Source organism: Cynoglossus semilaevis, chromosome Z, assembly GCF_000523025.1.
Source record: "Cynoglossus semilaevis isolate Cse_v1.0 chromosome Z, Cse_v1.0, whole genome shotgun sequence".
Classification (NCBI taxonomy): Eukaryota; Metazoa; Chordata; class Actinopteri; order Pleuronectiformes; family Cynoglossidae; genus Cynoglossus; species Cynoglossus semilaevis.
In genome coordinates, this window is record NC_024328.1 from 12,477,911 (window position 1) to 12,488,196 (window position 10,286).

Consider the following 10,286-nt stretch of genomic DNA (forward strand, 5'->3'; position numbering starts at 1 on the left):
CGGCAGCAGTTGCGAGGCCTCCTCCAGAGGTTCGGGAGTCGTCAACGACGGACACCCCTGCAGGCAATCCACCCTCGGTGGTTCGGTAGACGACGGTGATCATACCTCCAGCGGTTTGGGAGGCGACGGCAGTCACGCCTCCAGTGGTCCAGGAGGCGGCGACAGTGATTACTCCTGATCAGGTGCCTGAGCACGTTGCACCCTCGGAATCTCCGGTTTCTGTGGCTGACGCTCTCTCAGCAGTTCTTGGTTCTGCTGGGGAAGACTCTATGACTTTTGGTATGCCTTGGTCTACCAAAGCATACTAAGGAACTTGTGTCTACCACAGTCACAGAGAACACAAGTTCCCTAGACCAAGGTACAGAAAAATCCAGGCCAAGTGTTAGGGTACTTGGGCCTGGATTTTTTTTTTTTCCCTTGGGCCTAGTTTTTGACCAGAGAGTTGGTGGTAGGCTTTTGGACATCCAGAGGACGTCCATTGGGAGGGGGGGTACTGTCAGGTCTGTCTGTTTCCTGTTCCTGCTGTCTGCTGTGTGGGGTAATCTGTGTTATCACACTCACCTGTGTGTCTGTGATTAGCCTCACTTGTGTCACCTAGTGCTCCCTGCATATATACCTCTCTCCCTCACTCTGGCCTTGTGGGATCGTTGTATGTGTGTGTGTGCTGTATCGTCTGTGCCAGCGTTGTCGAGCATTTTGTTGTAGCTGTTCGTAGTCTGTTCCTGAGCAAGTCTGTTGCTGTGCTCAACTCTGTTCCTGTTCTCACCTCTGCTCAACTTTGCATATGCTTCTGTCCTGGTTTTTGGAATTTTGAAATAAACTACCTGCACTAGTCCTGCATTTGGGTCCTGCCTGCTTCCTACCATGTCGATGGCTCATCCTAACAGGAAACATGATGCAAGACGAGCCAAAAAAAAATCTCCTGCGACCCGCCTCAGGGTCACGACCCAGTCTTTGGGAAACAATGCGTTACAGTCACAAAGAATTTAAAAAAAATGCTTAAACTGTGAAAGTGGACTCAGTCAGTTCCCGTGACGACAGATGAAAGGACATGTTCTCGATGTAAATCCAGACACATTACAGTCAGAGATAGTTTTGACTAAAGCCTTGAACACAGATACTGTCCTGCCTGGTTAATGTGGACACGGTCCATCACATCGGCAGCAGTTTACTATAAACGTGTGAGTTTTGGGAACAGCTGGCTGCTGTGTTCTGGCCACTGGCTGAACAGTGAACATGCTGCCGACAGCTGCCGTACATGCATGTGTGCCTATACACAGCGTGGCATTGTTAACAGCTGGCAGAGGTTTAAGAGCAGCATTAGTAAAACACACGCAAGGAGGCCGAGCAGTTGATGTGGCCTGGTAACTTAAACTGTCACAACTGGTAAGAAAATGCAACAATTTGACGTAAATTATGTTTGATGACAGTGGATTTAGAAATTGAGAGTTCATGTCCGTCTGTGAAACAGTTCAGTGACAGAGTGCAGATGTTCATAGTGCACCACAACAGTGGTCACCCTGTTGTACACTATGAGGACTAAAGAGTTTTTTTGGACAGACATCTTGGGGACTGAAGACTAAATAAAAAAAATAAAAATCAAATTTTTGCCTAATGTTACTATTTTTTTATATTTATTTAATATTTTATGTTTATATTGGAGTCCAGATGGGGGCCTGAATTAACGGTCCGGTGAGCTGTATTTGGTCCGCGGGCCGCTAGTTCGTCATATCTGGAACACAATTTTGCTCTTATGTAAATATAAGAGTTTGTTTTTTATTGACCATTTTTTATTTCAGTTTATTTCATCTCTTTTATTTTTTATAGGTTTGTTGACTTATTTGACACAGGGCCTTCTGGTGGCAGTCAAGGGTACAGCCACTGCAACACTCCAACCCGGTAAGTAACAAAATGTCTGGCAACATTGGCTCTGCCCTCAGGTTACTGTCTCTCTGTCACAACTCTCCTTTAAAACACCTGCCAACATCAACAGCCTTATTTCTTTTTATCATCGTTGAGTATTTGTTCTTGGTTTTCTTTCTCAGTTTTCTTTCTCAGCATTAAAATTAGACCTGGATGAAATCAATCTTATGAAACATTAAGGGGTGGTACCACATCTTATCGCTTAATAGAAACGGTTTCTTCTAAGTCACATATGACATCAATTCCTCTGTGGCACTGAGGCCACTAAATCCTCCTGGTTCACCTACCAGCTCAAGGTCACCACTAACAACGTCTTAATAGGTAACATTCTCTTCATTCTTTTGCTCATGTGTTTCCTCCTTAACCATTAAGGCCTATTTCATTTGTTCAACGTTATGCTGATGACGCCATTATGTACATCTGACCTCTTCACTATACCTTAGAAAGAAGGGTGCAGAAAACACGACAAACTCAACGCATTTTGTGTCTGCGTAGCTCCCAGTTATCAAAAGTCTTTTTTTAAGTTTAGAAGCAGACAAACATTAACCTCAGCTTCTTGGATGAGCCCTAAAATGTCTATAAGAAACCAGGCCAGTCCAGTTAATCTGTTATTACCCACTTCTGAATCTGCTGCCTCCAATGACTCCGCCCCCAAAGTTCTATTCATTTGACTTTCGCGTTTTCGTTTTTTTCCCTGTAATGTTTTTTAAGCCTAGTGTGAGATAAATATTCTGCCAGCAGAGCTTTTAAACAGCATAACAATCCTGTCGATTAGTTTCTTTCATATTCTCGTCAGAGTCAAACAGTACTTTTGTTCCTCTGGAGAAATAACCATTAGTCCTTCTGTGTATTGGAGTTACAACCCTAATAAAATTAAATCAGCATATAAATATTTCTTTCATATTAAAATGATTTCAGAGTGCAGGTCTCAGGCCGGTCAACAACATGGGGGTAGAGGGTCTGGATGGAGATGAGTGGCGTTCCCATGCCCTGGATGCCCCTGGGGAGTAGTGGTAACAGATGTGACGTCTGGAGCCTGGCCTCCCTCCCTCATTTCCTCCCTCTCTCTCTCTTTCCCACTTTTCCTGCTCTGATGTTCTTCCTCTGTGCTCTGTTTGGCTGCACATCCTCTTTGCCTATGTCCACACTCGTCTGCTGCGAGGTGCAAAGACTTTAATCCATCACTCCACCTCTTTTGGTCCAGAAACTCCTATTGGCTAGAAGCATGAGGCCTCATTGGTGCTGTCCATTCGGAGGCGAACACACGTCTGACACATCATTACTGCAGGAAGAGCATTATATTATCACTTGCAGCTTAGCACATCATCAGGCATCGCCACTGGGCTTATCAACAAAGCAACAAAGTTATTACCTCAGACACCTTTACAGATGCAACATATATAGATATATGTGTGTGTATATATATATGTACATATATATATGTACATATATATATACACACACATATATCTATATATGTTGCATCTGTAAAGGTGTCTGAGGGTATGTATATATAAAGAGAAAAATACATATACATACAAATATATATATATACATATATATGTATATTCCAGTGCCAATACCAGGTTATGTTGCATCTTGAATCAGTCTGAGGTAATAACTTTGTTGCTTTGTTGACAAGCCCAGTGGCGATATACATATAAATATATACATACATATATATGTATATAGATACATATATATGTGTGTGTATATATATGTATATGTACATTTATACATATTGACTCTGCTTTATGTTATTTTCATGAGTTCTCAGGGTCTTTTTTCCACAGAAAATAATATTTTAAGAAATGGAAAACTGAGCAAACTAGAAAAATAAACAAATAACATCACTATAGTTAGTTCCATGAAAAACACAAAACAAAAGTCCTTGGATAAATTGGATAAGATATTGCACAATTATTTTTCAGAACTTGGTCTGAGAAAATGTGTAGCGTCCAGAACCATGGCAAGATCTTATCGGAACAGAACGATAAAAGAGATTTGTGGGCGAAAACAAGGCCAAACTCAAGGGTCTGAGAGGAAGTGTGAGGCTGCAGGGGGGAAGAAACTTGTGCAGGAGATAGGGATAGAGCAGCAGAGAAGGAAAGGATCCTCCCAGATCCACCCAGATCCACCCGCAGCCAGTTTTTCCAAGAGTCTGTCAGCAGGAGACAGCTGTTAAGAGAGGCCTTTATCTCAGTAATGCACAGTATTACAGCAGGCCTCTTTCTAAAAAGCCTTGTCTCTGTGCGGCTGGATGAAAAAGATCTGAATTGGACCCCCCCACCCCCCGACCAGATTAGGACTCTGTGAGCAGTCACACATCCACAGTCGCCACATTTCTCTTTGAAGCCCCGCGAGTTCCTGTCGTCACCCATCAGACATGGCAATGGGAGCACGGCCTCTGACGCCACACTGAGGGACCAGGGATCCTGGTCTGAAGACCGGCAGCTCTATTTGAGGCCTCTTCCCTGATGATGATCTGTAAATAAACATCTGTGAAGGTCTGGACTGATAAGAGGCTTTAGACTGGGAAGTTGGAAAAAAAAAAAAAAAAAAAAAACAGAAGTTGATAGAAGGAAAACAAATTAAGAAATGACTTCCCGGATGGTTGGAAAACAACCATCGAGCCACTCAGAACAACACTGTTGGAATAACAAACAGGAAATGACCTCATATCCTGTTTAAGTTGCCAACAATTTGCTGTAAGGCAGAAGCTTCAGGTCCATCTTTTAGAAGGGGAAATTTGACTTGATAGATGTTTAAAGATTAAAGATTAGAGATGATAAGAGATTAGTGTAACAATGCAATTGTCAATTGCTTGGAATTCCCAGCCATCGCAAGAGATTCCTTAATTTCCCAAGGGGAACTCCTAAGGGATTAATAAAGTATCTATCAAACCCATGACAATTCGTAATGCGTAGGCTGCGTTATCTCAAAAAGTCAGTGGCCAAACCATAACACTACACACTATAGCACAGCAGGTGGCGCTATGCACCTAAAAATGTTGGCTCCCTGCATAGCCTAAGTGACATTTAGGTGTTCAAACAGAACGTGGGAAGAACTTCTTCCGCAGACACATCCAGTGTCAAACCAAAGTTGTTCCTCTGTACGACATGCACTCACTGTGCAACACAACACAAGAGGATCTGAAAAAGTGCCGCCCCTGTCACGGAACATCCTTTCGCGGGCCGTGCAAACTGTGCACCATACAGTGAGAACTCTTTCTCATTGGTCCTCAGAGAGTCCTTGTCCCCACAGCACCTGTTTCACATCCCCTCACCTACCAGCAACGCCGACAATTGCACAACAATACAGAAAAAATCTACACTGAGTTGAAACACAACACAGGGATAGAACGGTGTTAAATATAGCTCTGTGAAGAGCAGTCCCCGCGGAGCACCCACCTGACACCATTGTCCCCGTGAACATTTACACCCACTCCCACACAAAGCTCCATCTCTGAGCTGGGCTTTGCAACAAGTGAAGGGACAGGACAAAGGGTAATTTCTGCACCACAGAAAGAGTCTTCCTCTCTTTCTCCCTATATGTGCCTACAGGGCAGGGCTTCCCTGTCACCGACACTCTGATACCGGAGCAAAGAGAAAGATCCGGCGCTGTCTCAGATCTGTTGTTGTCCAAAGGACAGAGTTTGACTTTCTTGTTCCAGGTTTTTGTTTCAGCTGTGAAAGATATCAGATGTGCGAGAGAGAGTGCTTTGCAGATTCAGAGAATCCCCTCTTCTGATTCAAGGGAACTAATTCAAGGGAACTAATTCAATGGAATCTCTGCCCCCTCCTGGTCAGAGGCAGAACTGACAATAAAAAGCGGGAGTAAAGCTGGCAAATATGCTCAAAATCTTAATGATAAAAAAATTAAGCAAAAGTTTCAACTGATTGTGGTTAAAATTAAACTTTTTTATTTTAGGAAGTGTTACCAAGACAAAAATATGGGCTAATACTTCACAGTATAAGACACTTCATGCTAGTTTTTGGTTTGGTTTTCAACACTCAAAATTTGGTCAAACTCAAAGGTGTAGCAATATTTAGTAGAAGTACTTCAAGAAGAATTTCAATGCCAAGACATACTTTATTTTTAATTTGCTTGTCATTTCTGTCGCTCACCCCTTTTCTCCCACACCACCAACACAGCTAAGCTAATCATTAGCCTAACAGGATGCTTTTAACCAACTAGAACATGAGTGAATGTTGTTTGACGTTATATAATCATTTCCAGGTATTATCCTAAAATAATTATTTTTGGATAGAATTGGAGTTATTTGTAAGCTAGGTGGTGCTGACAGCATCGATAATTACACTGAACTACAAAAGTACAAAAAATGTAGACAAAACCTGTTGTGGACTAACTGTAAAATACTGTAAGCATTGAATCATTGTGCATCATTGTGCGATACAGCTAGTAGCTCCCAAGCCAAAATAGTGTGGACACTCTTGTTTTGAACCACCGTTACTTTGTGAACATTTTCCAGTTCCATCAACAGAACTGAAACCAGTTCCCAGACTGGTTTAACCGAGTGCCGGCTGAGAGACCTTCTTGGCTGTATTTGTGTTTTGGTGACTGTGTGTGTCTGTGAAGTCTGAACACGTTCGTTTACACCCAGTCTGCAGCTGTGTCAACAGCGTGACCCACGCCACAGACTCCGCACACTTGGACTATTAGCGAGCGTATCATTGAGGGCAACGATTTGAAAAGATGTTTTGAAACGGATGCAAACCTTTCAGTATTTGCGGTCCACGATTTAAGCGCTAGATTCTAACATTAGCCGTATTTAGAGAGCGCAGCCTGCGCCCTGCTCTTACATAATTACTGTGTTTTAACAGTAAATGACAGAGAATTTCAGCCTCTAACCTGGCTTCAAAGAAAGTCAAGGAGTTGTTACCAAATTACACATGAGGTCGAGGACTGAGAGTGTGCTTAATAACTCCTTTGATCGACATCATGCTCTGGAGGTTTGATATTTTCCGCTGATCCAGGCACAGGGAGAGTTATAATTAAATTACTCTTAAGTGGCCGCAGCTTGGCCAGACCCTCTGGGAATGACAATATGGATCCGTTCCACTGAGGCTAAAGCTGAGGTTCTGAGCTCAGGGCAGAGGTCAGAGGTCACTGTTGACCATCACAGTGGTCTCGGGGTTGAATCAGAGGATGAGTTACTGGTCAATGCTGGACAATTTCAAAGACGAAGGTGAAGAACTTAAATCTTCAGGTGAGTTTTAAAAATAAAGCTTTTTTTTCACTGACTTTTCAGAGAAACTTAATCAGCTAATGAGTTGGTGTTTTAAACATTTATTTTCTCAGTTGGCTAGGTGTCTTATGTGACAAAGGTCAGAGGTTAATCCAGTGAAGGTCTCCAAAGATCAGGCAAAGCTGTGATCCATGTTTGATCCCTTCTGAGGATCGGAGATTGAATCAAAATAATTCATTACATTTCCTCTTTTTTTAACATTGTAATGTTTTTGTTTTGATATATTATGAACTTTTAATAGCCTATCGTAGGATGGTCTCGATATGTTATACACACTGACAGGAGTATTTATTTTTCATGTAATCGCCTCATGTAAGATGCATGTCAAACACTGATTAATGCCAAAAACACAGATTAAGTCATTTCCAGCTGTCAGTCACTGTTAACAGAAACCTGCTGCTGTAAGACCTCGAACATAAAGTCTGCACATGTGCTTAGGCAGCGGTTCTCAAACAGGGGGTTGCATATCCGTGAGGTACTTGAACAGCATTGTTTTAAAAAGAAATCTATAACAGAATCACAAATTATTGTTGTTTCCTTTTTTATTAATAAATCTTTTTTTTTTCATTCTGAAACTAATTCACGTTTATTATGTGTGTGTGTGTGTGTTTTTGGCGTCATTCCATACCTCCCAGCTACAGCGCCCGAGGTGTGTGTCTGTGTGTCTGCTGTCAGTTGGCTGCAGATCTTATCATTTGTTCTGTGTGTGTGTGTGCGTGTGTGTGTGTGTGACGGGGCAGTTAGCGTCCACAGCTGGGAGCTGCCCCGAGGAGAAAAAGCCCCGCACCTGCCTCTGTTTCTGTTTCAGCTCAATGTAAACACAGATCGGGGGAGGAAAAAAAAGAAAATCATGTTGTCAAGGCCTGTGGACGTAAATGATTTAAGACCAGACAGAGTCTGACTGACAGAAAACTCATGTCTGACACAGCTGTGACATCATCAGTGACGGGCAGCTGTCAGTCGTTGCTTTGTTACTGTCACCAAGTATTTTAAAATATATGTATGAAAAAATAAAAATAAATAAATCAGAGAGGAGATTAAAGTTTACAAAATTCATAACGATTTTGTAGAAATTTTGTAAAAATAAAGTGAGAGGAATATGTGAAAAAAAGCAATATTCATATTAATTAAATATAAACAGCTAAAGAATTTAAACCTCTGGTTCTGAACAATTTTTGGCGATTTTTTTTTCTGGGATTATTTATTGATCGTGTTTGTTATACTGTGTTGACAATTAGTTAGTGAAAGTTAAAGTATACAATACTGATTTTCTTATCATTATAGTCTTAAAAAGAATAATAATTGTAATATTGATATTTTTATCAGTTATTTTTTATTATTAGCCATATCAGGCGACCTTATTTGATTTCCAGGTGATCCCACATGGGGCCTCGACCCTTGGGTTGAAAACCACTGATTTTAATTTTACACAGTGTTTTGAGATTCTTGTGGGAAAATTGTCATAATTTTCATTTTGAATAATTCAACTGCCTTTAGAAAAAATCTACAAATTCTCATAAAAAAATACAGTTTTTGCGCCTCTGTATGTTTAATTATTTTGGATGTTATTGTTTGTATTATTCCCAATATGTGAAGTCATTTTCTGCCTCTTCACAAATTAAGATCGAAGACAAATCTCACAGAGGTGTAAGAACCGGAGCTCAGGTTTTGAGAACACGGCCTTGGGTTAAAAGACAACAACCTACAGCAGCTTTGATCTGTGTTCATACACAGACAGAATAATCCTGATGTGTGGTGTGAACACGTAAGACGAGGGGATTTGTAAAAACACACGCATCTTTAATGAGTTTTATTTGTTTTTGCCTTATCCAGCCTTCTACCCACTGCAGTACACGCAGACCTTTGTGGGGCTAATTATCCAACCCTCCGGAGGGTTCTCGCATAGATTCACCTGAAGTAAAAAAGAAAAATTGTTCCTCCTGGTTTTTCTTCTTCTATCTTAAGACATATTTCCATATTAACTGTCTTTAAAAGTTGTTGTTGGGTTTGTGAGTATGAGGTTTCATTGTGTTTTATCCAAAATGCAAAAACACTGGCAAAAACATCTGACAATATCACGATCATTACCTGCGCAACAATCTTTAGTTCTGTTTCACCCAAAGAACTGTAGTTCTGTGGATGAAAACACCTTGAACATCCCATTTTCTAATGAACCTCCAACACCTTCAACTCTGAGCAGATCGAATCACCTAAAACCTGTCGGTGTATTTTACTGGATCAGTGGTTCTTAAACTTTTTACACTGTGTACCACCTAAGAAAACATTGATCTCACCACCATAATGACCAACATTAGCATATAGCAGCATAGGCCTTCACTATTAGCTTCCACCACAGGAGAGATGTTTAGAAATGTTTAGAAAGATGTTTGTGTTTAAATGTTGTATTAATTGTGCATGGTATGTTTCAGATTTATTCAATTGAAAATGTAAATGTGAAAAAAAATAATTTTCCCCGCGTACCACTAGAGAGCGCTCGCATATCGACCAGTGGTATGCCTACCACAGTTTGAGAACCACTGTACAAGAACATTCTCCTCTGTCACCAGGGCTTCAGCCCACAGGAGTTTCACACTCTGACGGACAACAGGAAATTAGCACCAGGGCGGGAGTGGCATCTTGCTAATATCATCATAAAATGTTAACACCCAAATTGTATTCAGGTTGGTGTATGCAATATGTACCTACTAAAGCTGCTGGGAGTGTAAACAGCAAGTGCATCTTTGAGTTATTCAATGCAAATGGAAACGTATGAAAACATCAACTTGGAAATAAAGAGTAAAATTATCAAAACCAGAAGACACAGCCTAAAGAGTACAAAATAGCAAGACTTTTGCATAGAACCGACCACTTGAAGTTTTCAAATTTGAAGCAAATTTTGAAATGAATTAAGAGAGTTTTTTCCTGCGCTACAACAGGCTCATTTTCCAGGTTAATTTTTTACTTCTTCATAAATCTGCTGTAGTTACTACAGTACGTAAAACTTCATCACAACCATAATTTATTGTAAATGTGTTTTTGCAGCTCTCTGTGAATTGTATTTGTTGGCTATAGAACTGAGGATAATTGGAGTTTG